The sequence below is a fragment of the Panthera onca genome, chromosome A1 (genome assembly GCF_046562875.1).
Source record: "Panthera onca isolate mPanOnc1 chromosome A1, mPanOnc1 haplotype 2, whole genome shotgun sequence".
Taxonomy (NCBI): domain Eukaryota; kingdom Metazoa; phylum Chordata; class Mammalia; order Carnivora; family Felidae; genus Panthera; species Panthera onca.
In genome coordinates, this window is record NC_138339.1 from 230149142 (window position 1) to 230161581 (window position 12440).

General features: G+C 39.3%; 1 long non-coding RNA gene across 2 annotated transcripts; it reads right to left on the reverse strand.

Annotated features, from left to right (window-relative positions):
- Window positions 1–1237: 1237 nt before the first annotated feature.
- On the reverse strand, window positions 1238–11159 carry LOC132682199 (uncharacterized). 2 transcript variants are annotated; one of them, XR_009611531.3, is made up of 5 exons: window positions 11051–11159; window positions 9079–9817; window positions 8646–8756; window positions 4232–4465; window positions 1239–2411 (listed from the first exon to the last, which is right to left on the reverse strand). It is a non-coding gene; the product is annotated as an uncharacterized LOC132682199 (long non-coding RNA). The 2 variants fall into 2 exon arrangements; XR_014137519.1 differs by having other exon boundaries at window positions 1238–2411; window positions 8646–9817.
- Window positions 11160–12440: the final 1281 nt, after the last annotated feature.

Sequence of the window (12440 nt, forward strand, 5' to 3'; positions counted from 1 at the left end):
TCTGTCCCTCCCCTGCTTGCTCTCTACCCCTCTCTCTCTCTCTCTCTCTCTCTCTCTCTCTCTCTCAAAATAAATAAATAAACATTTTTTAAAAAGTAAATAATTTCCATTTGGTTAACATACAGTTTAATATTAGTTAAAGGTGTAGAATTTCACGATTCATAGAATTTCATGATTTGTAGAATTTCATGATTCATCACTTACATACAACACCCAGTGCTTATCACAAGTGCCCTCCTTAATCTCTGTCACCTATTTAACCCATCTCCCCATCCATCTCTCCTTCAGTAACCATCAGTTTAAACAGAGTCTTTTGAAGAGCAGACATCTTTAATTTTGATACGGTCTATTTTATCAATTTGTTCATTCATGGTTCATGCTTTTGGTGTCATAATGAAGAAATCTTGCCTAACCCAAGGTCACAAATGTCCACTCCTTGTTTTCCTCTAGAAGTTTTATAACTGTAGGTTTTACATCAGAACTATAATATACTTTATTACATTGTGCAAAACATAAAGTCAAAATTTTTTTAAGTTTGAAAATATTTATAAATTAATAAAGAATTTATATCCAGAACATATAAAAATACTCAAAACTCAGTAATAAGAAAATGTACAACCCAGCGAAATAAGCAAAAACAATGAATAGATGCTCCACCAAAGAAGATATACAGATAGTAAATGAGCATATGACAAGATGCTCAATATTATCAGTTATTAGGAAAATGCAAACTAAAAGCACAGTGAAATACCACTAGTCACCTAATAGCATGGCTAAAATTGAAAAGACCGGTCAAACCAAATATTGGCAAGGATGTGGAGGAAATAGAACTCTCATGGGCTGCCTTTCATAGGTCAGATTTTTAAATGGTACAGTCACTTTCGAAATGAGTTTGGTAGTTAGTTGGAAAAGTTACTATGGGATCCATCCTTCCTCTCTCAGATAATTACCCAAGAGAAATGAAAACACATGTCCACACAAACCTGCCATTTGGGCTTTTGTTAATAGCCCCAAACTGGAAACAACCCCAAATGTCTATTAGTAGAGATAAACAGACACATTTTGTATATCCATATGTGTTAGTCTAGACCCACGTGTATTAGTGTATATCCAGATGCATTAGCTCCTTAGGGCTGCCATAACAAGTGTCCTGAACAACGGGTGTTTATTGTTTCACAGTTCTAGAGGCTAGAAATCCAAAACCAAGGTGTCAGGTTTGGTTCCTTCTACGTGCTCTGAAAGAGATCAGTTCCAGCCCTCTCTCCTAGCCTCTGGCAGCCTCAGGAATTTCTCGACTTGTAGTTGATGTTCTCCCTGTGTGCTTACATCATTTTTCCTCTGTGCATTTCTCTGTGTCCAAAGTTTCTTATTTTATAAGGAAACCAGTCACATTGGATGAGGGACCACCCTAATAACCTCATTTTAACTTGATTGTCTCTGTACTGATCCTATTTCCAAAGAAAGCCACATTCTAAAATACTAGAGGTCAGGACTTCAACATATCTTTCATGGGAAGGGGTGGGGGGAGACACATTCTACCCATAACACTATGCAGTGGGTTACTATTCTGCAGTTAAAAGGAAGAACATGATTCTGAAAACATTTATGAATGAAAGAAACCAGATTTTAAAAAATAGTGCATACTATATGATTCCATTTATGTAAAATTCTACAAAAGTTAAACAAGCCATAAACTATTTACTTTTGTCAAAGAAGGCAGATCGGTGATTACCTGAAGCATGGGATATGTAGAAACTTTTGTCGGTGATGAACATTTGCTATTTTTATTGTGATAATTGTGGTCATGCAGACAAAATGACTTAGAGGCAAAACAATCAAATTCAGTCAGTGGAATGAAACAACAGGGAAAAGTAGTCCAAAGATCGGCACTGTTGGGTGTCATTATCCAGGACAAAGGAACCAGTGGTTCTCCCCTCTAGCTTCACCATCGTGTCACTTATGCTCTTTGTACAGCATACCTCAGAGATATTGTGAGTTTGGTTGCAGACCACCGCAATAAAGTGACCATGACAAGTCCGAAGATCTTTCTGTCTTCCTAGTGCATGTAGAAATGACGTTTACACTGTTATAGTCTATTAAGTATACAGTAGCATTGTGTCTAAAAAATGTACCTACCTTAATTTTAAATACTGCTAAAAAATACTAATCATCTGAGCTTCCAATGAGTTGTAATCTTTTTGCTTATGGACGGCTTTGTCTCAATGCTGATGGCTGCTGCCTGTTTCTCTGGGGCAGTATTCTATGTAAATGGATATGAGTATCAGTTTCGCCAATGACTGGATCCTTGGCCAAGATGTTTTCTTTCTCTGGGTCTTAGTTTCTTTGACTGAAAGACAGATAATCATGTCTGTTGCAATTCAGCTAGATTTGATAATACATACAGTCGTTCCCTGTTAACACAAAGAAGAGATTTTTAAAAATTTATTTAATAAACTGGCATAGTACTCTTTGTCAGCCATTGTTCTAAGCGGTATTCAAATACGAATTCATTTCATTTTAATACTAATCGTATAATGTAGGTATTATTCTCCTCATCTTTAAAGTTTGAAAAAACCTACCCAATGTTACAAAGCCATAACGTGGCAGAGTCGGGACTGGAACCAGAGAGCAGTCTGGCTACAGTCTGTGTTCTTAACCACTGTGCATTACTGCCTTATATTTGGGGTTAAATGTACACTTTTAACAGGAAAAAAAAAAATCCATGTCGCTCACTAAAAATGATAGCCGTTGTGTTGAAGCGACGGTTTTCGTTATCCAGCATTAAATGATACGTCTTCTTAGTTACTGTTCCTATCTACCAAAGTTTCTAACACACAGTAGGCACACAGAAATATCGATTAGCTGACTTGTCACATAGTCAGTTCTCAGCCAAACTCACAAAACAGAGATCAAACAAGTACTAGCAAATCGTTTCTATTTGGTCTGTGAATATCTAATATGCTAGGGCAAGACAGAGAGGGTTTTTGTCTACAATTCCCCTTCCTAAATGTACTTCCCTGGCGCATTTACTAACTTGTCTCTCAGGCATTCTGCAAGCTGTCAGTAGGTTTTCTCTAACTTTATCTCATTAAAAATATCATTTTCTATTATTTCTGAAGTCCTTTTACTCCCTCAGCCACTATGAGTCTGTAACTCATCCCTTTGTTAGCTCAGTGATGGCCAGTGGGTTTCATCAGGAGGGTCAACTCTGGGCAGTTGTGTCTCCCTTAGAACAATGTCTGGGGCCGTGCTAAGGCTGTCTCCTGGCATAATCATATGTAGCCGCATTCACAGGGGACTAAGGGAGCCATGGACATAGGGCCACACTTATTCCCATCCCTGTGTCCCACCTCCTTGCTCAGTACTACGTGTCCAGCCATCAGAGTGCAATAATGGTGAGGGACTCAAACACCACTGTTGGAGGATCCTCAAATGGTAAGAAAGACACCTTCACTTTATGAAATTGAAGTCCAGTAAAGATAGAGCCAGCAGCGTTGATTTCTGCTGGTCACTCTTCAGAGTCTGCTGGGATTCTACTCCTCCTATTTCCTCAGCTTCAAGTGGCTGGCCTCTCAAATAAGTGATGCAAGAATCCAGGATCATTAGAGATCCCTTTAACCTCAACGTGGAAGCTGGAGATGATGCAAGGCAAATCAAGGGTGGAAATGGAACCTGAGAACCTAGTGCTTTGGCCATGGAACAGAAGGATCCTGGTCTTCTGTGAGCATTGCTTTATCTATGAAATGTCACCTGTTTCTCAAGGATGAATCATTGGAAATAAGATAATATATTTACAGGATAAAGATAGGGAATATCTGAAAATCATTAGAATTCATTTCCTAATATTAACTGAGACAAAATCAAGTACTCCATTTAATGAAGTACATGACAACACTAAAAATAATAATAATAATAATAGAATTATATTATATTATAATTATTATATATATATAATATAATTACATTATTATTATATATAATATATATAATATAATATAATCCTATTATTATTATTATTATTATTATTGTTATTATTATTTGAAATGCTCTATGAAGGAGGAAGTTACTCAATTTTCTTCCATCAAGTGGCCCGCTTCCTAGGAATCTAAGGAGAAGGTCTCTGTGTGAAGAGAAGAAAAAATAAAAACTAGCTCAGTGGAAGACTGAAGAAAGATTGGGCCAGCCCCGGCCATATACAGAAGAGCCTCTCGACCAGAAGGTCAGTGATTACCTCAGAATACGGCACTGTCCTCAGAGCATGTTAACTCTTGGTCCTATTAGTTTCCTACTGTAGAGAGGCACAGGGCATCATGTTCATTCTTTCTACCTCAGCGACCTCTGACAGCCTGGAATACTCCACTGGTGCTTGCTTGGATTTCTTTTCCCACCACCATGGCACATCTCTTCAGAGCAAAGATTTCAGGCACATCCATCTGGTGGACCAGCCTGAGACACCCATGAACACCTATGGCAGAAAAAGAAATTACAAAGCTGTGTAAAAATATTTCTGCCATTTTTAACTTTAGAACATTAGAAATAGACTTTTAAAATTGAAAGTAACCCAGGGGCTTTAAATATCTAGCTATTAGCTTTTTTTTTTTTTAATAAACTGCCTAATGAAACTGAGCCCTTTATTCCTCAAAAAAAAAAAAAAAAAAAAAAAAAAAAGAATGGATAGAACTGTGTCATTTCACAAGGTGACTTTTTTCAAAGCCTTTTTGACTCTCAACTTTATAAAGGATAACATTCAATGATAACTAAAAGCCTCACATTATTCATTCCTCTTTGAGCTTCTCTTGAATGTGGTCTCTGATCCTGGTGTTTTTGGATAGACTCCCTTTATAACAGCTGCCCAATGATCCATTGAAATGACAAGCGAAGGGCCACATGGTGGGCTGAGTGCACTTAGTGCAACTGTGACCAGAGAGATGACAAAAAGGTTTCTTCTAGTCAGTTGCAGAAATGCCTCTATACCCGTGGATGACAGAGAACTCCAGGTAACCTCCCTGGGGGTTATTTTTAGCCAACAACCATTAATACTCATGAGCTTACTACTGCAGAGATCAAATTCCATAGCACCAGCTTTGAGAAACACAAATGTGGAACACTTTGCTTTTTGACACAGGTTTTTTTAAGGGACTCCATTTCTAGTTAACGTGAGCAACAATGAGTTGGATTAAGAAATGAGTGCTACATGATTTCTATCTGTTTGACATAAATGAGTAAATAAAAAAAATAAATAAATGTCATTCATAAGAGGCCCATGTATTTTCTTTTTAACTTTCTATTTTAAAATAATTTTAGATTTACAAAAAGTTGCAAAAGAGAATGGAATAGAATCCCATGCCCATTTACCCATCTTTCCCCAAGGGTGACACCTTTTATAGCTGTAGGACAATATCAAAATCGGTAAATTGACATTGGCAGATTACTATCAACTAGATTACGGACATTATTCAATTTCATCAGTTTTTACACAAACTCATTGTGTGTATGTGTGTGTGTGTAACTTACATGGTTTTATGGGCAAGTTCTGCCAAACTTTCAAGAAACAGATTATTCCCAATGTATATTAGAGGAGTACCCCATGAAATGTCAACATTCGGTCAGCTGAAAATCAACTGTTGTAAATTGATACATAAATATGATTCCATTTGTGATATTGAAAGTTTGCAACAATACTATGCTCTTCAATTTTGTTTTCTTACTGAGTTTATTTTTATTGTTTTGATTTTTTCCCTAAGCCTCGACTTCACCTCAGGTCATGATCTCACACCTCATGAGTTTGAGCCCCACGTAGGGCTCTGTGCTAACAGCTCAGAGCCTGGAGCCTGCTTCAGATTCTGTGACTCCCTCTCTCTCTGCCACTCCCCTGCTCACAGTCTGTCTCTCTTTCTCTCAAATAAATAAACCTTAAAAAAAATTTTTTTTCAAGAAATGTAAGTAGTTTTTTCTGTCCATTTAAACAAACATTTTATAGCTGAGGCAAGGATTGTTTTGGGTTTTCTATGTAGACAATCTGATGTGAATAATGACAATTTTATTTCCTTCCTAATCCTTGCATTCTTTATTTCTTTTTCTTGATTTATGACTCTATCGAGGACCACCAGAATAATGTAGAAAGGGCATGGTAGTAGTGAGTTCTTGATTTTCTAATGAGATGATTCTAATGTCTGTTGTAGGTTTTGGGTAGTTAACTGTAGTCATATTAAGGAAGTTCTCTTCTGTTTCTTACCATGTCTTTACCAAGAGCTTTTTTTTTTTTAAATCATAAAAGAGTATAGAAGAGTATAGAATTTTACCAAATTCTCTCTGTGCCCCTATTGAAGTATTTGTAGGTTTTTCTTCTATATTTCTATGATCAACTACATTTAGAGATTCTCTAATGGTAACCACTTTTCCATCTCTAGGATAAGCCCAACTTGGTCAGAATGTAGTTTCTGTTCTTTATATTGCTGAATTTAGTATGCTCTTTATCATACCTAGCATTTTTTATGCAGATAAATGAGTGATGTTGTCTTATAATTTTTCTTTGTTACACAGTCCTTGTCTGATTTCGGTGTCACCGTTGTGCTGGCCTCAAAGATGGGTTGGGAAATACGCACTTCTCTATTCTCTAGAAAAGTTTGTGCTATGTGAAATTTCTGTTCTTACAGATCATGGAATTCTGGAGTTTGGAGGAAAACAAGTTTTAATCAACACGCGTGTACCATTACCACTAATAGTTTTTTTATACGGGCATATTAAATATCATGGTCAAGTCTTTAAAACGTGGTGGTTTTAGATAACATAAATTGTTCCAGTCTTCCCATTTACTAATTCTTGACTGGGGAAGGTTTTTGTTTTTCAGAGCTCCAATAGGTGAATATAGTGCTGTGATCCACTGGAGAAAGTTTTGCTGAGTGTGGCAAATACCATACGACTCTACCAGTGGTTGTTTCACTGAGGTTGAACAAATCACAACACAGTCACCAGATTTACAAGCTTATCTTGCTAGTACTTGGTGGAACATGGATCCTAATCCTGACAAACTGCCCTCAGAAAACTTAAAATCCTGAATTCCACACTGAAAAAGACATAAATCTATACAATGCCTGACTCCCTCTATACTGAAAATAAATAAATAAAATACACACACACACACACACACACACACACACACACGTTAAGCCACAAGGAGCACTATCATAACTGCTCTCTTGCATATATTCTCAACCCCTCAACTACTGCCTGGACTCACCATATTCATTTGGCAGAATCACAATCCTAGTTAATACCAGCTGTTTGCATATTTCATACCTGTCTTTGTACAGCTAATATGGCTGGAGGAAAACACACAATCACGCTGATTGATCCTACTTCAAATTTCTAATTTTAAGTCAAATGAACTCTTGTTTTATGATGCCCAACTTCCCTATTTCATTCACTCTCCTATTCTTTGAGACAAATGCAGTCAATTCTGTTTTTAAATTTTTTTTAAAGTGTATTTATTTTTGAGAGAGAGAGAGAGAGACAGAGCATGAGTAGGGGAGGGGCAGAGAGAGAGGGAGACACAGAATCCGAAGCGGGCTCCAGGCTCTGAGCTGTCAGCACAGAGCCCGATATGGGGCTCGAGCACACAGACTGCGAGATCGTGACCTGAGCCGAAGTTGGACGCTTAACCAACTGAGCCACCCAGGTGCTCCAATACAGTCAATTCTTGTTATTTGCTACAGTGACGTTCTTTGATGTCACCAGCAACAGTGAACTAATGCATACTGAACCAGTGCTCCTAGGAAAAATACAGAGTTAGGTTGCTACAAGCTTCTGGCCACATTTTCATCAACTGATCACATATAATCTTGTTCTTTGTGTGTTTTCATTTAAAGACATCTTACTGAATCTATATTATTGATTCATTAACATTTAACTCAGAGACAATAGCATTATAACTCATGCCTGAATTGTCCAATAGTCATATTTTCTCCATAAGGCACACCACAGCCTCCTTGCTCTTAGGAACACTAGACAGCATTTCAGCACTATGCTTGGAGGTAGGCATTTTAGACAGCGAAAGCACCATTTTGTGCTAAAAGTATGGCTCTAAATAGGCAACGAAAAGGTCACTTTCTCATAGCACGAGGGCTAAAACAATAAAGCGCAGTGTAACTTGGTCAGTCTCAGCTGGGAGCATACATGTCGGGTGACCACAATTTTTCATAGCTCTGAGTGTGCACATATCTGCAAATGAAAACACTAAGACTGCATGTTTGAGGGTGACAAGTTAATTTGAACAAATGGGTGAATTTGTAAATGTTAAATCCACAAATAATGAGAATCAACTCTATTTTACCATCTTCTTCTCTCAAACCTTCATCATCTCCTCTCCCCTCACTCTAACTCATGACCTTGTTTTTCACTTCTCGAAGCAATCAGAACTTCTCTTTCCTACCCCCACTGTCAACCTTCCAGCATCTTCTCCCATGTATTCTATCTTCCGGCTCTCTACCAGAGATAAGTTCTCCTTGCTTCTATTTAAAATCGCCTCCCCCCCAACACCCATTTGGGCACTAAGATCCCATAGGCTCTCACCTCCTTAATGACACTACTCTCGCTATTCTGCCCTCTCTGCCAAGTATCAGTTTTTCTTTCTCCTAAGTCATTACCATCAGTGCAAAAATATTGCTCTCTCTTCCTTGTTGATAACTTCTGAAAGTTATTGTGAAAAACGTTTTAAAATACGCAGTTTGGAAAATTCCAGATTCCTGTCTTTAATACTAATGAAATAATCAGAAGTGAGATTAGTAATTGCAGCAGTATTCATAAAAGCAAACAATTAACTGTGGGACAGAATGGGTGGATCTGGGAGGTATTACGCTAACCGAAATAAGTCACACAGATAAAAACAAATACCATATGATTTCACTTCTATGTGGAATCTAGAAAACAAAATAAACAAACAAACCAAAAAAGCAGACAGACCCGTACATACAGAGAACAAACTGGTGGTTTCCTGAAGGGAGGCTGAGGGGGGGATGGGAAAAATGAATGAAGGGGACTGGGAGATACGAGCTTGCAGTCATGGAATGAATAACTCACAGAAATGAAAGGTACAATGTAAGGATGATAGTCGGTGGTATTGTAACAGTGTTGTATGGTCACAGATAGTAGTTACACTTGTGGTGAGCGTAGCATAATATAAACTTGTGGAATCACTGTGTTGTGCACCTGAAATATAACATTGTGTGTCAACTATACTCCAATTAAAGAAAAAAAAAGAATTAAAGCAACCTAAATAAACAGTAGGAGGCTGGTTAAATATACACAGTAAAATACGATGTAGACATTATAAGCTACAGATTGCTATTAAGTGATATATTCATTTCTATTAATTAAGTTAAAAACATAAATTACTACACAAATTATATTGTCCTACTTTTATAAAAAGAAAAAATAAATTCATTTTGCCTCTGTGGGTTTGCACCCTGAAAAGTAATTGGAAAGATATTTGCCAACATTTTACTCCTGGTTTCCCTGACGCCCAAGCCCAGGGTCTTAGGCACTCCACTCAAATCTCAGGTGTGCCTATTCCCAACTAAATCGTGGCCCAGAAAGCCACACTAAAACTGTAGATGCGTTGCTAGCTTATTCCTAGAATGTCAAAACAAAAAACTGGGGTTGCAGTGTCTTCTTTTTCTTATATAGATACACTGTATTTGATTGTAATCCTGGGAATGTAACTAAGGGGCCTCTTAACTTGAACAAAATGGCTGCCAAAGTGGTGAGCGGGCATCATCCTTCCTTTAGTTGAAGGCAGAGACCATGAAATCCAATACCCCTGTGGAATAAGAACAAACAGCTCTTCAGTAGCAAAACCAATGAACAACTATGTCGAGACTGTGTTTAAAAAACAAACAAACAGAAACTGCAGTGCCAAAGAGTAAGCAGAGCATTTTCTAGGGCAGGTGGAAGGTGTGTTTGTAGTGGGTTGACTAGTTCAAAGCCAGACTCCTCTCTTGCCGGCTGTTCTGATTCTCGCAAATTATCACCACAGTTACTCCTCCACGAATCCTCATCAGATATTTTGAGAGATCAAGAGTATTTCCCAAAACCCAACCCAATTCCCCGAAACAGGTAAGACCTATCATCAGATTCTAAAACTCACCTCATACACTATTAAACAGTGCATTACATAAGGAAAAGATAAGAATCAGCAGTAGAATTTCAATCGAATACTATTTTAGTTGTCAAAGGACTTAAGCACTCACCTCAAACTCTCACCACTATGCTTTTACCTGTCCTTTTCCACTGTTTGCCCCGTACCCTCCCCCATCAGTCAACTTCAAGCACTAGATTCTGCCTTTATAGAAGACACATATCAAGAGGTGTTTGCTTGATGATTATTATTTAAATGATGGTTTTATGTATCCTTCTGCTTTATATCTCAAACAAAGTAAAAATAAATAGGTCTACGATGAAGAAAATGGTTCACTTTTAGGGGTTTTAAAAATGATGTCCTTTTCAGGGTACCTGAGTGGCTCAACTGGTTAAGTGCCTGACTATTGATTTCAGCTCAGGTCATGATCTCACAATTGGTGGGATTGAGTCCTGCATCGGGCTCCTCACTGACAGCACAGAGCCTGCTTAGGATCCTCTCTCTCTCTTTCTGCGCCCCTCCCCTGCTTGTGCATTCTCTCTCTCTCTCTCTCTCTCTCTCTCTCTCTCTCTCTCTCTCTCAAAATAAATAAGGTTAAAAAAATTATGTCCTTTTCTTCCCCATATCTGTTAGCAGGTCAGGACAGAACTTTGACCCTTTCATGACCCCAGTTTTTGCCTAGGTTGAGTCAGCTTCCCAATCTGTTCCCATCCAGCCCAATGTCAATACTCTACCCCTGCAGAATTCAGCCTCCTTAGGGCAGGAGTGCTGCCCAGTGGGCTCCTAAACTCCGGGAACCTAGTCTTCAGGTCTATCCAATCAATGTATGGACATAGAGAAATACCTAGAATTCTTTAAGTCAGTATTTTTTGTGAAAAGAGCGAAACAGTGTACTGAATATGACCGAACACATACTTCAAAATGAAAACCGTACAGTTTTTTATAGGCAGGTAAAAGGGCATTTTTATCCAGGCAACACCTGAGGAACCTCAGAGCTCATGACCTCTGACCCAGAAGTCAGCTGTTGATGCTCCAGGCAGACTGCTTCTTAACTGTCATAGAACATTGGGAAAGTTCTTAACTGTCGCTGACGGCAATATCCAGACATATCTCTTGTTGCACCTGACGGAGCAGGAACCCTGTAGGGACCTTTGAAACCAACGGATATTTAGATACTTCTGCTGGACCGAGTGTCCCCAAAGGAAAGCAGACAGAAAGGAAGAAGTAGAGTCCTGGGAGAAGATACCTGTGAATAAAGAAGTTTAGCCAATTGGCTCTGACAGGGCAGGGTGAAGCATATCACCCAGACACCAGGGACGTCCTGTGTATCCCTGAGCCAGCTTTTCTGCCCAGCTACCCACAGCCTCCTCCCCTTCCCCAGGGGAGAAGTGTGCTCCAGAAATGGGGGAGTGGGGGGCACCCTCTGGTCCAAAGGAACAAACCATGTCACCTGTGCTCTAATACCATTGGAGTAGTGATCCAGAGGAGAGGGGCAGCTGTTGAGGAAGCGACCTATGTGGGAGAAGACCAGAGTATGGAGAGGAGGCCAGAGAGATTGCACAGCCATGTGTGCTTTGTTTTTAGGAATATCAGTCATCATGCCTCCTAGGTGCTTCAGGAAAGAAAGTGAACTTACCTTCCTAGAAGGAGGGCCATTCAGATAACCAATGAAGACACACTTAGAGATCCTGAGGAATATTTTGAAGAGGGATCGTGAAGGGGGGAAAAATCGGAATTTTTCTGAGAAGAGAAGTGGGAGTCCAGAGCAGGGAGAGTGGCAGGGGAACCACAAATGGGGAATGTGAATGTCCTCAGGGGCAGATAAAACTGACTGCAAACTCAAGGCATATGCGGGGGTGGGGGGTGGGACCGATGATATGGATCTGGAATTCTTCCACACTCAAGGGATCAATGATAACCCTTCCACCGGAGTGGATTAGGGAACCATTCTGGTCCAGTCTGGGTCCTCTTCCTCATGTCCCTATCCGTGTTCATAGAACATATCTTCACTGGGTATCCCCTTCTTGGTTTGGTGCCCTTATTTCTGAGACCTGGACTTTCTTGCTTCGGAAGTTGCTCCTAGAACAGCCTCCAGTTACACGGTCCTTCCCATTTATTTCATAGCAGGCTCCACTGCCCCACACTATGCTCTGTAAGGCTTGCTGTGGCCACAGGGGCTGCCCTCCCTAGCCCAAGCCTGCTGTGCCTGTTTCTGTGTTCTCTTTGGCAACTGCATTCTTCTCTCTTTGGGACCCAGCTTCTTTTTACATGCTATGGTAATCAGAGAGGTGTTTTAAACCCAGCT